The 15000-nt window shown below is 45.1% G+C and overlaps 1 protein-coding gene across 7 annotated transcripts in view; it reads left to right on the plus strand.

Annotated features, from left to right (window-relative positions):
* The window catches only part of LOC125040250, a 27784-nt gene that overhangs the window by 3426 nt on the left and 9358 nt on the right, over nucleotides 1–15000 (plus strand). For 5 of the 7 annotated variants that reach the window (XR_007116176.1, XR_007116175.1, XR_007116177.1 and 2 more), the window contains 5 exons: nucleotides 4306–7148; nucleotides 8692–8829; nucleotides 8976–9113; nucleotides 9206–9388; nucleotides 9726–9921. The gene's annotated coding sequence lies outside the window, so the exon portion shown is untranslated. Of the gene's footprint in view, nucleotides 1–1500; nucleotides 2152–4305; nucleotides 7149–8691; nucleotides 8830–8975; nucleotides 9114–9205; nucleotides 9389–9725; nucleotides 9922–15000 lie in introns of those variants that run through there. The other 2 variants (XR_007116179.1, XR_007116181.1) reach the window with 2 other exon arrangements.

Consider the following 15000-nt stretch of genomic DNA (forward strand, 5'->3'; position numbering starts at 1 on the left):
TTCTGTACATCATTCTCCAGCTCTTGTGTGGACTGGCTGCCCCCAATAACCCTGCGTGGACTTCCCCCCAAAAGGGGCAGCCTTTAGAACATCTTCTCTACAAGATCAAACAGAAGAGGAACCATTTTGCGCACTCAAACGATGTTCAGCAGATGTCGGACCAAAAGCTGATTAAGGAGTTCAGAAAACTGAAGTGTTTGTTCTCCAGGATCATCAGACAGGCGGGATGTCAGAGTGGGATTCGGCCAGACGTCTATCGCGACGAGGTAAGCGAAATCAAGGTCGACTTCCAAGACCTCCTGCATAAGGTCAGGGAACCTCTCCAAGGCTCAGACCTAAGCCTGCTCCCACAGCTGCAGCAAGAAATCAAAGTGTTCAAGGAAAAGCTTAAGCGCCAACTGGAGGACGACTGTCGGAGGGAATTGCACAGTCTCTACCCCTCACAATGGGACGTCACTCTTGCACAGTGGCTATATCCAGATCTGAAACTACAACCGAGCCAGAACTTCACTGGCCTTGTGATCAAGGAAGATTCTTCGTCTCTCTCCCAAGCAGGACAGCAGCCTCAGGATGTTTCTCACAGAACTCTGCTGAAGGTCACGTGTGACGGTCATCTACCTCAGGTGATCATAATATCAGGAGAAGGAGGAATAGGTAAAACCACTCTGCTGAAATATATGCTGGAGATGTGGGTGAGAGATCCCTCGCAGATCGAGGGCCTTCAAGACGTCTCGCCCCTTCTCTACCTGCAACTCCGAGGCTCCAGCATCAGCAGCTGGAAGGAAATGTTTAAGAATCTCCTTTGCAACACGTTTATGGAATCTGGACTTACTATGGACACCTTCTTAGATATATTTCAGGCAATGCATGTTGTTGTGCTTCTGGATGGTTATGATGAAGTAAACAAGAAAGCAAAGAAACTTATTGCCGACCTGCTGACCTATCAAGGTAACATGCGCATTGTGATAACCACAAGACCAGAGTGTGCAAGGGAACTGACGCAGATGATGAAGAACAAGAGGCTGGTAATGAATGTTGAAATCCAGGGGATTCGCCGGGAAGATCGGCCACTCTTGGTTGAAAGCACTGTGGCGGCTCTTGTACAGGATCCGGTCCTCAAAGACAAAATGAAGGACCAGGTCCTGCAACATCTGGAAAACCTTCAGTTGCAAAAGGACGAGTTGGACATACCTTTAGCGATCGTCCTCCTGGTCGTCCGTGAGGCGGAGGTCCCAGACGACAGCCCAGGAAACATCTACGACGAACTGACGGCTCTCATGATGGGCAAGATAGAGGAGAGGTTAGTCTTGAAGGGCGTTGAGGACGCGAATGAGAAAATCCAAGCGTACCACGAGTTCCAGAAGACAGTCGCTCCCTGGGGTGTGAAGAGGCTAGGAAGCGATCGAAGAGCAGAAGGCATGAAACAGTTAAAAGCAAAGTGCAATAATCTCAACTTACCACACAGAGAAATGCTGTCAGGGTTTCTCATTTCGAAAAAATCTTAATAAGCACTGTTTCTGCATTAGACTTCATCATGTAGTTAATAGTTATGCTGTAAATACAGTTGCTAAAGATGTCTGTAAAAATAGTGTATTATATGTGTAAGAGGACATTGAATGAAAGAGCATGTGAAACCAAAGTTATCTATACTATATGATGAGCTACGACACTTAGGTCATCAAGGGCAATTATTGTACCAGTTTCTTACAAAAACAGATACTTATTTTGTCATGTCCTGAGGATTTCATTACAACAGTCGCAGTACTGGAAATGCCCAAGATATTCGACATACTCTGACAAACGAACAGTTGCAGAGTCAGTCCTCCACGCTGTCGACTATCAGGAATCCCAGACTTGGACACACAATGATGGCAGGAAATATCCTGCTGTCTTTTCCCAAGGCGTGATCTTTCACAGCCACAAACCAGAAGGGGACTTTTGGGACCGCAGAGATGCAGCTGTGTCCTAGATCTCCAGACAGCAGAGAGAGAAAGAGAGAGAGAGAGAGAGAGAGAGAGAGAGAGAGAGAGAGAGAGAGAGAGAGAGAGAGAGAGAGAGAGAGAGAGAGAGAGAGAGAGAGAGAGAGAGCCTTAAGAAGGACTCGTCGTCGGGAGGAGAGAAGCAATGCGGGTTCGGCTTCTGAAAAGTCAGGTGAGTTGGTGTTGATAGTGAACTTTAGGGAGAAGTGCCTACCCTTAAATCATTTTTTTTTTCTTAAATTTCCCCCAACTTTTTGGCACTACTTCAAAGAAAGGAATTCTCAGACTTTTCATTGGAAATCTAGAATTAACAAAAATAAAAGGTACTTTGATCTACCTTTATCAGTAGAGGTATTGGATATGTCAGAATATATATATATATATTATTTTCAGCAGCCATTTATTCCACTGCAGGACAAAGGACTCTCTCAGTTCACTATTGAGAGGTTATTTGGCAGTCTCACATTTGACTGATTGGATGCCCTTCCTAATCAACCGCGGTTCAGTGCTTACACTTGTGCCATGGTGGCGACTTCCCCTACGACACCTGTGTTAGACTTCTCAAGGCGATATGTCGTTTTCTCGCCGTGAGATCGGGCTCGAACCAGCAGTCAGAGTGCCAGCATTTTTACGACCGCCGTGACGGGGAATTGAAGTCCAGTGCTATAACCACTGGACCATCATGGCAGTCATCAGAATATATATATATATATATATATATATATATATATATATAAAAACAAAAAAAACTTGAAACATTCCCTCGCGTCTAGTTACAATACTGATTAAATTCTTCTACCGAGGTTACTCGATCCTCGGGCCATTCTTCACCTGTCGTCTTAGTCCTCTTCCTCCTCATTCTCTGTCTTCGACCTCCTTCCTTCTTTCCAAAGAATATAATGGTAGTGAATATGATCGTATACCCTGAACTATAAGAAAATGTTTTACAGTGCTTTGCCTATTCATTTGTCTTAAAATATATGATTTATCATATAAAAAAACCCGTACTAAAATTTGAAAATAAAACTTATTCCCAATTAACTAATTAAGGACCACCTTCCTTACATGGGTAATGACTAATTTTCATGGGTAAATGGGGCATTTTTTTTTTTTAAACATTCTGTTTCTTCATCTCTTGTACTCAACTCAGGGAACTCATGAAGCGGTATAATGACTACTATTAAAGATCACTAGCATGTAAACCACTAGCACTTACGCGGCTTGGGTTTCCATGGCAACGGATGGTTGTCAGGTGTTTCCATTTTATCTATTCTTGTATTCCTTCATATATGTCCACGAAAATGAACACCTGGACACGCATGCTCGCACGCACACACGCACACGCACACGCACACGCACACGCACACGCACACGCACACGCACACGCACACGCACACGCACACGCACACGCACACACACACACACACACACACACACACACACACACACAGATCCTTGATGATCCTAATAATGTTGATTTTCTAACCCTGAAAAGGCGAAGCTGATGGAAAAAAGAAATAAAAACTATAAAGTGAAGTGGCAGTATTATGATTACTTTTACTAACGCTTCTAGTGTGGATGTGATAATTATATTCACTATACTTATTTTTGTTTCATTAGTGATATACCTATGAAAGTATTGGAAATATCAAGGGAAATTCAGAAGAGAAGGTTTAGATGGCACGGCCATGCACTGAGCAGAGAGGAGGAATATGCGGGAAAACGAGTGGTTGGTCGGCCGAGAAGGAGGCGGAGAGACAAGAGTATTTTGACAGGCGGGTCTGAGCTAAAGGAGTGATATTCTTATCATGGCTGTTAGTGTCAATATCAGTAGGATTATCAGCATTATTATCTTTTAATTATTCCTGGACCAAGAACTAAGCCCTATAGCTGTAGAATGATTCATCAAAGTCAAGGCAAAGTTTGGAAGAACCCACACAAAAGGGAGAGAGGGAAGGGCGTGTTGCAATGTGCAAAGGAAGGACTATCAATTGTTAATAGTTAAATCTGCGTTTCGTTTTTTTATTATTATTAAAAAAAAAAATTAAAAAAAAAAATAAAAAAATAAACAGCAAATCTCATATTAATGTCGGGCCGAAGAGTACGGGGACCGGATCGCGTTTGATGATGGAACAAAGATCGAGGTGTTTAAATATCTGATAATGAAGAAGTTGGTAAAAAAAAAACTAAGGAAAAGAACGCCTGCATATTCGAGAGCCTAGATTGGACATCAGACAAAATGATTAATATATGTTATAATTTACAGATTCAATTAAACAATCCTCCTTCTGACTAGAAACAATATATACTTATTTTTTCTTTACAGAGTCCGAAAGATCTACCTGAGCACTGAAATGAAATACAACGCTAATATAAAACTCAATTATACTACATTAAAAGTAGTGTTGTTTGAAAATCTAAATTTTATCTTCTGAAGCATATTGGCGAAGGCCTGGTTCTAGGAAAGCACTGAGATGGCAACTAGATCCAGAACAGCAATGCTCACGAGACACACTGTGAATGGATTCCGCTACCAGGTGGCTGTGATCACCAAGGGCCGCTCAGTGCTGGTGCAGGCGGTGGAGTGGTTGTACCAGGGGGGGCCGTGTGTAAAGACCTATTTTCTAAGTCTAGGGCACTCCAAGGCAGACTACAAACGCAAGTTCAACAGCGAACAAAGGCATTTGTTAGAAAGAGGTGTCCCATTTAAGGAGTATGACATCTCACTGCTCTACGTTGTTCTCCAACTCATGTGCGGACTGGCTGGCCCGAGCGACCCTGCCTGGGCTTCCCCTCCCACAGGCCAGCCTCTGGAACATCTCCTGCGCAAGGTAAAAATAAAGCGAAACGATATTGCACACACAAATGACGTCCGACAGATGTCGGACCAAGAGCTTGTGAAAGAGTTGAGAAAGCTTAGGTGCTTGTTCTCTAGGATTCTTAGGTTGGCTGGGAACAGATGTGGAATACGTCCTCATGTTTTCCGGGATCAGGTTTGGGAGATCAAGCAAAACTTTCAGGACCTCTTAAAAAAGGTTAGAGAACCTCTTCAGGCTTCAGACCTGGACAAGTTACCACAACTGCAACAAGAAATTCAAGTCTTTCAAAAAGCACTTCAGAACAAGATAAAGGAGGCGAGCGAGCGGGAGCTGCGCGGTCTCTACCCGCAACTGTGGGATGTGACTCTTGCACAGTGGCTGTATCCAGATCTTAAAATCCGACCGAGTTTAAACTTTACGAACCTGGTAATCAAAGAGGACACCTCAACTCTGTCACCGTCTCAGCAACTGCAACACCAGCCTCGGGACATATCTCACAAGAATCTGTTGCAAATCACAGATGTATATGGTCGCCTGCCAGAAGTGATCATAATATCAGGTGAAGGAGGAATGGGGAAGACCACGCTGCTGAAGCACATGTTGGAGATGTGGGTGAGAGATCCCTCGCAAATCAAGGGACTTCAAGATGTTTCTCCTCTACTGTACCTACAGCTGAGAGGGTCCACCATTACCAACTGGAAGGACATGCTTAAGAGTGCCCTTTGCAGTACATTTCAAGAGTCTGGACTTACTACTGACATTTTTGCAGATCTATTTCAGGCTATGCATGTTGTAGTCCTTCTGGATGGTTATGATGAAGTGAGCAAAAAGGCAAAGGAGCTCATAGCAGATCTCATAAGCTACCGAAGAAACATGCGGATTTTAATAACCACTAGACCGAGCTGTCAGAAAGAGCTGACTCAGATAATGAAGAATAAGAAGCAAGTAATGAACATCGAAATCAAAGGCATTGATAGGAAAGATCGCTCCTACTTTGTTGAAAATACTCTAACTTCTCTTGTACATGATCCAGTGCAAAGAGATGAACTGAAAGAGAAAATCATTAGTAATCTTTGTAACTTGAAAACGGAGAAGGAAGATATGGACGTTCCTCTGACCCTGACCCTGTTGATCATACGCGACGTTGAGGCTCCAGATGAGAGCTCACCTGATGTCTATCAGGACTTGACATCCCTCATGATTAAAAAGGTCCAGGAGAGAGTGGCAGCAAAGGGCATTGGTGTAACTCTGGACAAAGTTCAAGAGTATCATGAGTTCCAGAGGGGAGTTGCTCTACGATGTCTGAAGAAACGCGAACATGACTTGCTGTCAGAAACAGTGGCAGATTTGAAAGCAAAGTGTAATGAGCTAAATCTACCACACAAAGAAATTCTATCTGGATTTCTTACCTCAAAGAAATTTAGGAAAGGTCTGTTTATCATCCAAGTTTGGTCCTTCCCTCACAATCGATTTCAAGAACACTGGGCTGCAAGTCATATTGCCACACAGTTATCAAAGATGTCCCACTCACTGCCAGACATGACAGGCTTGTTGGATTTTGATTTCCTAACTGATGTCGAGAAGAAGAAAAAGCTTGGAATGCCAGGACTGCCAACTGAGGAAGAAGTAGCAACCTTTATGTTCACCAACAATCCTATTCTACAGATTTATGCAGACAATATTGAAGAGGCACAAGAACTGGTATGGCAAAATATAGTAGGTGACATATCAGATGTACTAATGGAAATCGTTTTTCACATTACACGTATTTTGTCACTGTCACAAGAGAACTTTCTGGATAAGTTTGCATATACTATCATCAGCTTTATTTTATACAGTGACCAATCTCATCTGATCAGTAAGAACAGCTGCCACAGGATCTGTGAGACGGTGATGGCTTCGGGACAACATGCCAGCATCTTAAAAGCAGCTGCCAAAGTGCTGAGAAACAGTGGCAAATTAATGACTCGAGGGAAGTATCTGCCAGGCTTCGTGGCTTTGTTTGACTATGTCAGGCCTTCCTGCGTTGAAGTCTTCATGAGTAAAGACACAGAAGAGTTGCCACCAAGCTGGCAGGTCTCTGGTCTGGAGGCATTGTCCAACCAGAACATTGAACTCATACTCATTATAAATGATATAAAGAGTTCTATTCAGTTTTCTGAGGCATGTCTTCGGGCAACCACAGGCCCAGGAAGGGTTTGTCGGCTGACCAAGTTCGAAGGTGAATTGACAGCGGTCGGGATGCAGCTTCTTCCCGAGAGCCTGGAAGAGCTGAGAACCAAGTCTGACGGGGAGGGAGTGCGGGCTTTAGTGGCGAGGCTTCAACTTCTACAGAGACTTCAGATCTTTGGTGAGTTGAACAGTTGGGGAATTAAATTTCCGTACACTTGCTGGGTCCCACTTTTGTGCATCTGGCAGTCACTTCGATGAAAACATAGCATAAATAGTAATTTTATGAATGAGGCAAAAACTCTAGAGTGTGATTGGTAGGATATAAATGACCAGTAAGTGTTTTAGTATCTGTTTTTGGAAATTACGTAAACCATTTCATCTTTCGTTTGTTTTACAGAAGTGACAACAAAACATGCAGTATTAGTTATCGGTGATTTTGTAGTGGTATATCTTTTTGAAATGTGATTTCTTGGAAGTGAGGCGGTATTTCCCCTTTATTTCAATGCAATTTTTAATTATTGTGCATATTTCTTGAAACTTGAAAATGCTTCATGTTTTACACATCTATGTATGACAGCTGAATAAAGAAAATCTTTGCAAAATACGGCCAATACTTGGTGCTGATTAAAAAAAAAAAAAAAAAAGTCTTATTCGTTTCGGTTAATCTGAATGCCCTTTATCCTGTGATAAAATCTGAACATAGTTTTTGCTATTATTATTTTCTGAGGAGTCATCCACATTCGAACGGCCGAGTGAGAAAATACACATTGTTGTCTCAACTCGAGCAACTACTAGCTAGGTGGTTCCAAAGAGAGTGGATATCAAGTCTAAGAACCTCCATAGGTGGGGCAATTTCGACAAATAAGCAAATCCAGGTAATCGCATTTGAAAAATATCCCCCCAAAAAAAGTCAACGGTAGCTGATATTACGTTTTGTTATCACTTGTGTGAAGAAATCGAAAGATGAAATGGCTTGCGTAGTTTCCAAAAATAGATACTAATACACTTATTGGTCATTTATATTCTACCAATCATCTCTGTTACAAACAGCCTAGGGGTTTCTCCTCATTCATAAAATTACTATTTGCGCTATGCTTACATCGAGGTGCGTGAAAGATGTACACAAGTGGGACCCAGAAAGTGTACTGAATTTTAATTCCGCAACTGTACACATACACACGCACACACACACATATGCGTACATCCATACACACACACACACACACACATCCATACACACACACACAAATATTTATCTATATCTTTATCTATCTATATATGTATATAAGCAATGCATATCGTCTCTCATCTTTGGGAGATGGGGCAGGAGACCACTCTCCCGCCCCATCTCCCAAAGTTGAGAGACTATATGCATTGCTTATATACAAACACACACACACACACACACACACACACATATATATATATAGATAGATAGATAAAGAAATAGATAAATATTTGTTCATATATACATCGTGCATATAGCATGTAACTAGCATGAGGAATTACTGATGCGAGAGGGCGGAGTGGTGGAAAGCCTCACTGAGAATAATATATCCCTGCAGATCTCGTGCTTACTTGACCTTAAGGCCTTGAAATAGAATATTTACTTGCACAATTAGAAATGTCTTTCATATAAAATGGTATTACCTTTAATCATGTGTCTGTTTATGATGATGATAATATGATGATGGCTTACACTAACCTAACAAATGATGTAGATTTCAAGGGTCAACTGACAGCCGCCGAGGCGCGCCTCCTGCCCAGCATCCTGAGGAAGCTGGAAGTGAAGATGGACAAGGAAGGCTTCAGGGCCCTGGCAGCAAGCCTTCCTCGCCTGGTGAAGCTGCAGCATTTAGGTGGGAAATCGTCACCTGTTAACGTTAAAGCAAATAGTGATTCATGAATTATCTATGTAGAAACAAAGCTAGCAGTAGCAGGAATGTCCTTATCTGTAGTATGAAGACGAGAGCGGAGAAGGCACTAAAGAATAAATTTCCCACAGACTTCGAAGGCCACCTGACGGAGGCAGAGATGCCCCTCCTGCCCGAGGTGCTCTCTTCGCTCAGGGTCCAGACAGACGGCGCAGGTCTTCGGGCTCTGGCAAGGAGACTTCCCTGCTTGACGAAGCTGTTCTCGTTGAGTATGTATTGGTTGAATTCATTGGGTAATGACCATCTTTGCTATCACTGATGCCCAGTCACTCTTATGGCAATGCTACTTTTTCTTCGTCAGCTGTAAGGCTGCTGGACTGTCCTCCAGTTGCCTCTCTGAGCGCCCTTTCCTGTAAGGCACCACTCCTGACTCTAGACCTCAAGCATGTCACGCCTCCTTCCTGGGAGTGGGTGTGCGATACAGTACAGCAAGTCTGCCTCGGACGGAATTCGGAGTGTCATGTGCTCTTTCCAAATGACTACGGTATGCAAGGAATGTCATCCACTATATTAAGAATATAACTTGTCAGCAATTAAGCCCTGTAGATTCAGATATTTAGATATACATGACAAGAGAGTCAGCTATGCATGATAACTTGCTAACTAAAAGGACAAGGGGATTCTGCATGTCAATTGTTTCCAAAAAACGTAAAATTCATAATTAGAAAGGATTTTTCTGTCTTCCTTGTCAGGCCTGAATATCTAAGGGTTGACTGGTAAGAGTGAATCAAGTGTTTCTTGCGCTGAGCTTTGTTTTTCTTTCCATTGGATCTGAACAGAATTCTTTAATGTAGTGCCTTCCCTTTTCTCTCCTGAAACAGATAAGCTTCAGACACAGCGCATTGGGCAGGAGCTCCGTGGCCGCGGCGCGAACCTCGCCCTTACGCCCTGGTCACTGCGCATCTTCTCGTTCCCGCGGACGCTCGACGTCGCGGCGACGCACGGCGAGTGACGCGCCGGGCGGAAAGGAGTCCGGGCGAGAAGGGTCGGACTGCGTGAGAGACTTATCGTGAAAAAGTGATTAACAAAACCTTTTGTTTGCCAAATATATCACTGACTATTTCGCCAGGGATACTTGCTAACATAATTTTGCACTAGTACACACACACACACACACACACACACACACACACACACACACACACACACACACACACACACACACACACACACACACACACACACACGCACACACACATCACACACGCATGCACGCACGCATACACACACACACCACACACGCACGCACGCATGCACACAGGCACGGATGCACACACACACACACACACACACACACACACACACACCACACACGCATGCACGCACGCAGGCACGCACGCACGAACGCACACACACACACACACACACACACACACACACACACACACACACACACACACACACACACACACACACACACACACACGCACACACACATCACACACGCATGCACGCACGCATACACACACACACCACACACGCACGCACGCATGCACACAGGCACGCATGCACACACACACACACACACACACACACATATACACACACACACACACACCACACACGCACGCACGCACGCACGCACGCACGCACGCACGCACGCACACACACACACACACACACACACACACACACACACACACACACACACACGCTGTAAAGACTATTAAGACGCCTTAAACATATGGTTTAGCAGGAGTAGTGAAAGGGACGGTTGGCTTAACCTCTTTTATTGAGAAGCGTAAGCAACACAGATATTCACACGGATACAAGTCCTGGTAAGGCTCAGTGCTTGGTCTGCCCGGAGGGCGGGCGCGGCGGCTGGCTCAGCAGCCAGCTCTGACCCGACAAGCGGTAGGCAGGAACTCTCTGAAGTGACTCTCCTGACCTGGGTCATCCTGAGCCTTAGTGGGTGGCGTGGGGCGCGCCACCTGGGACCGCGTGGGGGCTTGGCCCAGCGTGGGGACGCCACGTTGGAGCTTGCCACATGGGAGCTATATATACATACTTATATTGCTCGGACACCTACGCACGCCTCGCCCTCGAGGCATCTAATTTTTGCCTCAAGGGTGACCCAACACTTCGTTCTTGCGTGTGCTGTTGCTGATGCATCTTTGTGGCTGCTCGTCCCTGTCATCATCTTCATCTTGGTCCCTGGTAAATCCGTCCGTCCTCGACATCCACACGTCCTCGAAGGTCTCGCACAGGTCCTCCTTGACTTCGGACTCGTCCTCATAGTCATCGACCACGCCTAACTCGGCGGCTTACTCGCCCATTGCACGTTCCCGCAGATCTCATCCAGGCTTCTTGCTCGTACCGACGTCCTTGTTGTCCTTATCAGGATCATGGGCGTCAGGCAGGAAGCGTCCTCTTCGGGTGGATCTGCGGCGTCCAGGCAAGTTCACAGCATTATGGGTCGACTGGTACCTGCTCTGGCGAGTTCCTGGTCCTTCACTGGATCGACGGGCGTAATTATCCTAGTCTTTCTCGGTTTCTGGCGAACTTCCGGTGACGATTTCCACAGCGGCCGAAGGTGATCGTTTCTGCAGCAGGGCCTCCTTCGGTACCATGACTGATATCGTGAAAAAGATTATACACATAAGGGCCAAGATAGTAAGAGAAAAGATAGACAACAAAGAAGAGGGGTTGTTAAGTGCCACTAGCTGATTATTTATATAATTTGCAGTTTGTATGGTTGAATTTTCGTTATTTTCGTCCTCTTGTTTTTTTTCATTTTGTGTTTTATTTTCACAAAGTTAAGGGAAAAAAATAGGAGAGAGACACGGTAACAGCGGTCCGCTTGAACTGCTAACCGTCTCTGATAGACAGGAGGGTAAATAAGGGAAAATTATTTCAAGTACTACATTGAATTTAACATTTAATGATATGCGACAGAATGACGCACTAATGAATGGTGACGTGAAACAATTCGCGAGCGAATCTTCTCGGGGAAATAAAATTCTGCCGAGGTAACATGTCAAGCTGCGCATACAGACTTCAATTGACGGGGGGTCTCTGTACCCTAATTTGCCGCACTTTATGAAGCGAAATGAACTGGGAAAATATTAATAACCCACTCTATCTGCGAGTCTGTGATGGGCGCTTATGCAATGCCCTACGGGTATTTATCATGAATCACAAATCACGCCACGTTAGAGCTTGCCACGTGGGAGCTATTTATACATACTTATACACGCACACACATGTACTGCCCTTGGACTCTACGTCAAAAGCAGAATTACGTTCCAGTATCTTTTACAGCTTGTCTGATGCCAAAGCATGGAATCATCCATATATTTTCCATGATTAGACTTTTGACTTTTGTTTGGAAATTGAAATGTAAATGCAACAGAACGGTGCCAAGATGTCTCCAGCGTGCAGCCTCTCTCTTAGAAAATAAAGTTAGACGCCATGAACTAGTGTGGAATTCTGAGCGACGTTTCTCCCACAAACCGAGGAAAAAATGAAAAGCAAATAGTGGAAGAGTCCGCGCAGAGGGCTGCCACCGCACGCAGGGTTTCTCTCTCGTTGTTTTCCTTTTCGCCTGCATGAGATATCCTGCTTCTGTCTGTGGCTGGCGGGTCGCTGGTGTGAGAAAAATAAATGTCTTTCTTGCTCAAATTCCGAATATCTAGTATTTTCAATCTTCTGTGATTTGGGGTGCAAAGTTTTCAGTGTCCTTTGAAGATATTTATATAGTTAATATTTAATTGATTTATATGTTAACAATCCTGAGTAGAATCTGTTTTATTTTCATTTCTGTGTACTGTATTTGCTGAACTGAAATAAATTCCAGCAATTCCAGCAGGCCTCTGGTGATCCCTGTAATCTAGGGCCCTCGAAGCGAGCCCCATGCCCCGGGGCCCCACTGCCCCGTGTCACGCAGCAACGGCGCTCCGGGCAGCTCTTCGGGGCCATGGGAAGTGCCTGAGCTGTGCCCGCTCTCCGGTACAGGTCTAGCAATTACTGATTCTCGTGGGGCTAACAATACCCACTTGCCCTCGAGAATGACAGGGACGTCTGTCATGGTTAGGAAAACACACACAAACACACATGTGCATGTATGTGTGGCGGACAAAATCAAGGAAATGATCAAAGAGGAGCACCCAAGTGAAAGCGAGGCGGCGAGGCGGCGGCGGGCGCTCGGCCGCTCGGCGTTTGGGGCCTTTTTTTTTTTACTTTGACAAGTTTCTTTGGACAACAGCTTACATCTCCAAGGGATGAGATCACTTAGGTTATCTTCAGCCCCATGTTAATCCCCCTGGGCAGCAGATGAGACGGTCCGGGCGAGGCAGTGTTGGGGTGGGGGGGGGGCAACTGCCTCTCCTTGCCCCTTCCTCGCGGCACTCATTCCGTTCTCGTCGTCGTATCATATGGGTAAAGAGTAAAGATACTTTTTTAGCGACTGTATGTCGTATTACGTATATATGTATAAACACAGACACACACACACACACACACACACACACACACACACACACACAAATATATATAAATAGAGAGAAAAAGATAGATAGATGGTTAGATGGATAGAAATAGAGAGATAAATAGATATACAGAGAGAGAGAGAGAGAGAGAGAGAGAGAGAGAGAGAGAGAGAGAGAGAGAGAGAGAGAGAGGGGGGAAAAGGAGAGAGAGAGAGAGAGAGAGAGAGAGAGAGAGAGAGAGAGAGAGAGAGAGAGAGAGAGAGAGAGAGAGAGAGGGGGGGGGGGGAGGAGAGAGAGAGAGAGAGAGAGAGAGAGAGAGAGAGAGAGAGAGAGAGAGAGAGAGAGAGAGAGAGAGAGAGAGAGAGAGAGAGAGAGAGAGAGAGAGGGGGGGGGGGGAAGGAGAGAGAGAGAGAGAGAGAGGGAGAGGGAGAGGGAGAGGGAGAGGGAGAGGGAGAGGGAGAGGGAGAGGGAGAGGGAGAGGGAGAGGGAGAGGGAGAGAGAGAGAGAGAAAGGGAGAGAGAAAGAGAAAGAGAAAGAGAACGAGAACGAGAACGAGAACGAGAACGAGAAAGAGAAAGAGAAAGAGAAAGAGAAAGAGAAAGAGAAAGAGAGAGAGAGGGAGGGAGGGAGGCATGATAGATAGATAGACAGATATAATGATAAATATATATATATATATATATATACATATATATATATATATATATATATATATATATATATATATATATATATATATATATATAAGGAAAGAGTGGAGGGGAGAGTACCGTATCATCCAAAAATTGGAACCCTGCAACGGCAACACTCGCCATGACGTCATAACTGCGTCATCCAGCCCCGGGATTCCCCAAAGGCCCTCGGGGTATGGCGATTACACGGAAAGGGAGGGTTGGTCATCCACCCTTCGCTTATTCCCTGGTTTCAGACTGAGTTCACTGAGGCTAAATCACGGACGGTGAGAAAAGGAGAGAGAGAAAGAGGGAGGGAGAAGGAGGGAGGGAGAGAGGAGAGAGGGAGAGAAGAGAGAGGGAGAGAGGAGAGAGGGAGAGAGGAGAGAGGGGAGAGGGAGAAAGAGGGATGGAGAAGGAGGGAGGGAGAGAGGAGAGAGGAGAGAGGGAGAGAGGAGAGAGGAGAGAGGAGAGGGAGAGGGAGAGAGGAGGGAGGGAGAGGGGGAGAGAGGGGAGAGAGGAAGAGAGGGAGGGGGAGGAGAGAGGAGAAGGAAGGGAGGGAGAAGGAGGGAGGGAGGAAGAGAGATGGGGGGAGAGAGGAGCGGCGAGATCTGGTGGCTCGTAGGCCGCTAGCGGGGGAGCGTTTGCGGGCTTTCCTCTGGCTCCTTCTGTCTTATCGTCCCTTTCTTTGCTGTTGCCTTCGGTCTGCGTCTTCTCGTCTCTCTTTCTCGCTTTTCTCCTTCTGCATCTTCTCTGTTACTCTTGCGTTTCTTTCTCTTTCGCTCTCCTCCTTTCCGTCCCTTCTTTCTTCTCGCTCTCTCTCTTTTTTCTCCTCTTTCTTTTCTCCTCTTTCTCTTCTCTCTTCTCTCTTCTCTCTTTTCTCTTTCTCCTCTCTTTTTCCTTTTTTCTTTCTCTCTTCTCTCTTCTCTCTTCTCTTTTCTCCTTTTCCTTCGTTTTCTCCTTCTTTCTTTCTCTCTTCTTCTGTCTCTCTTCTCTCT

The sequence above is a fragment of the Penaeus chinensis genome, chromosome 28, assembly GCF_019202785.1.
Source record: "Penaeus chinensis breed Huanghai No. 1 chromosome 28, ASM1920278v2, whole genome shotgun sequence".
In the NCBI taxonomy this organism is placed as follows: domain Eukaryota; kingdom Metazoa; phylum Arthropoda; class Malacostraca; order Decapoda; family Penaeidae; genus Penaeus; species Penaeus chinensis.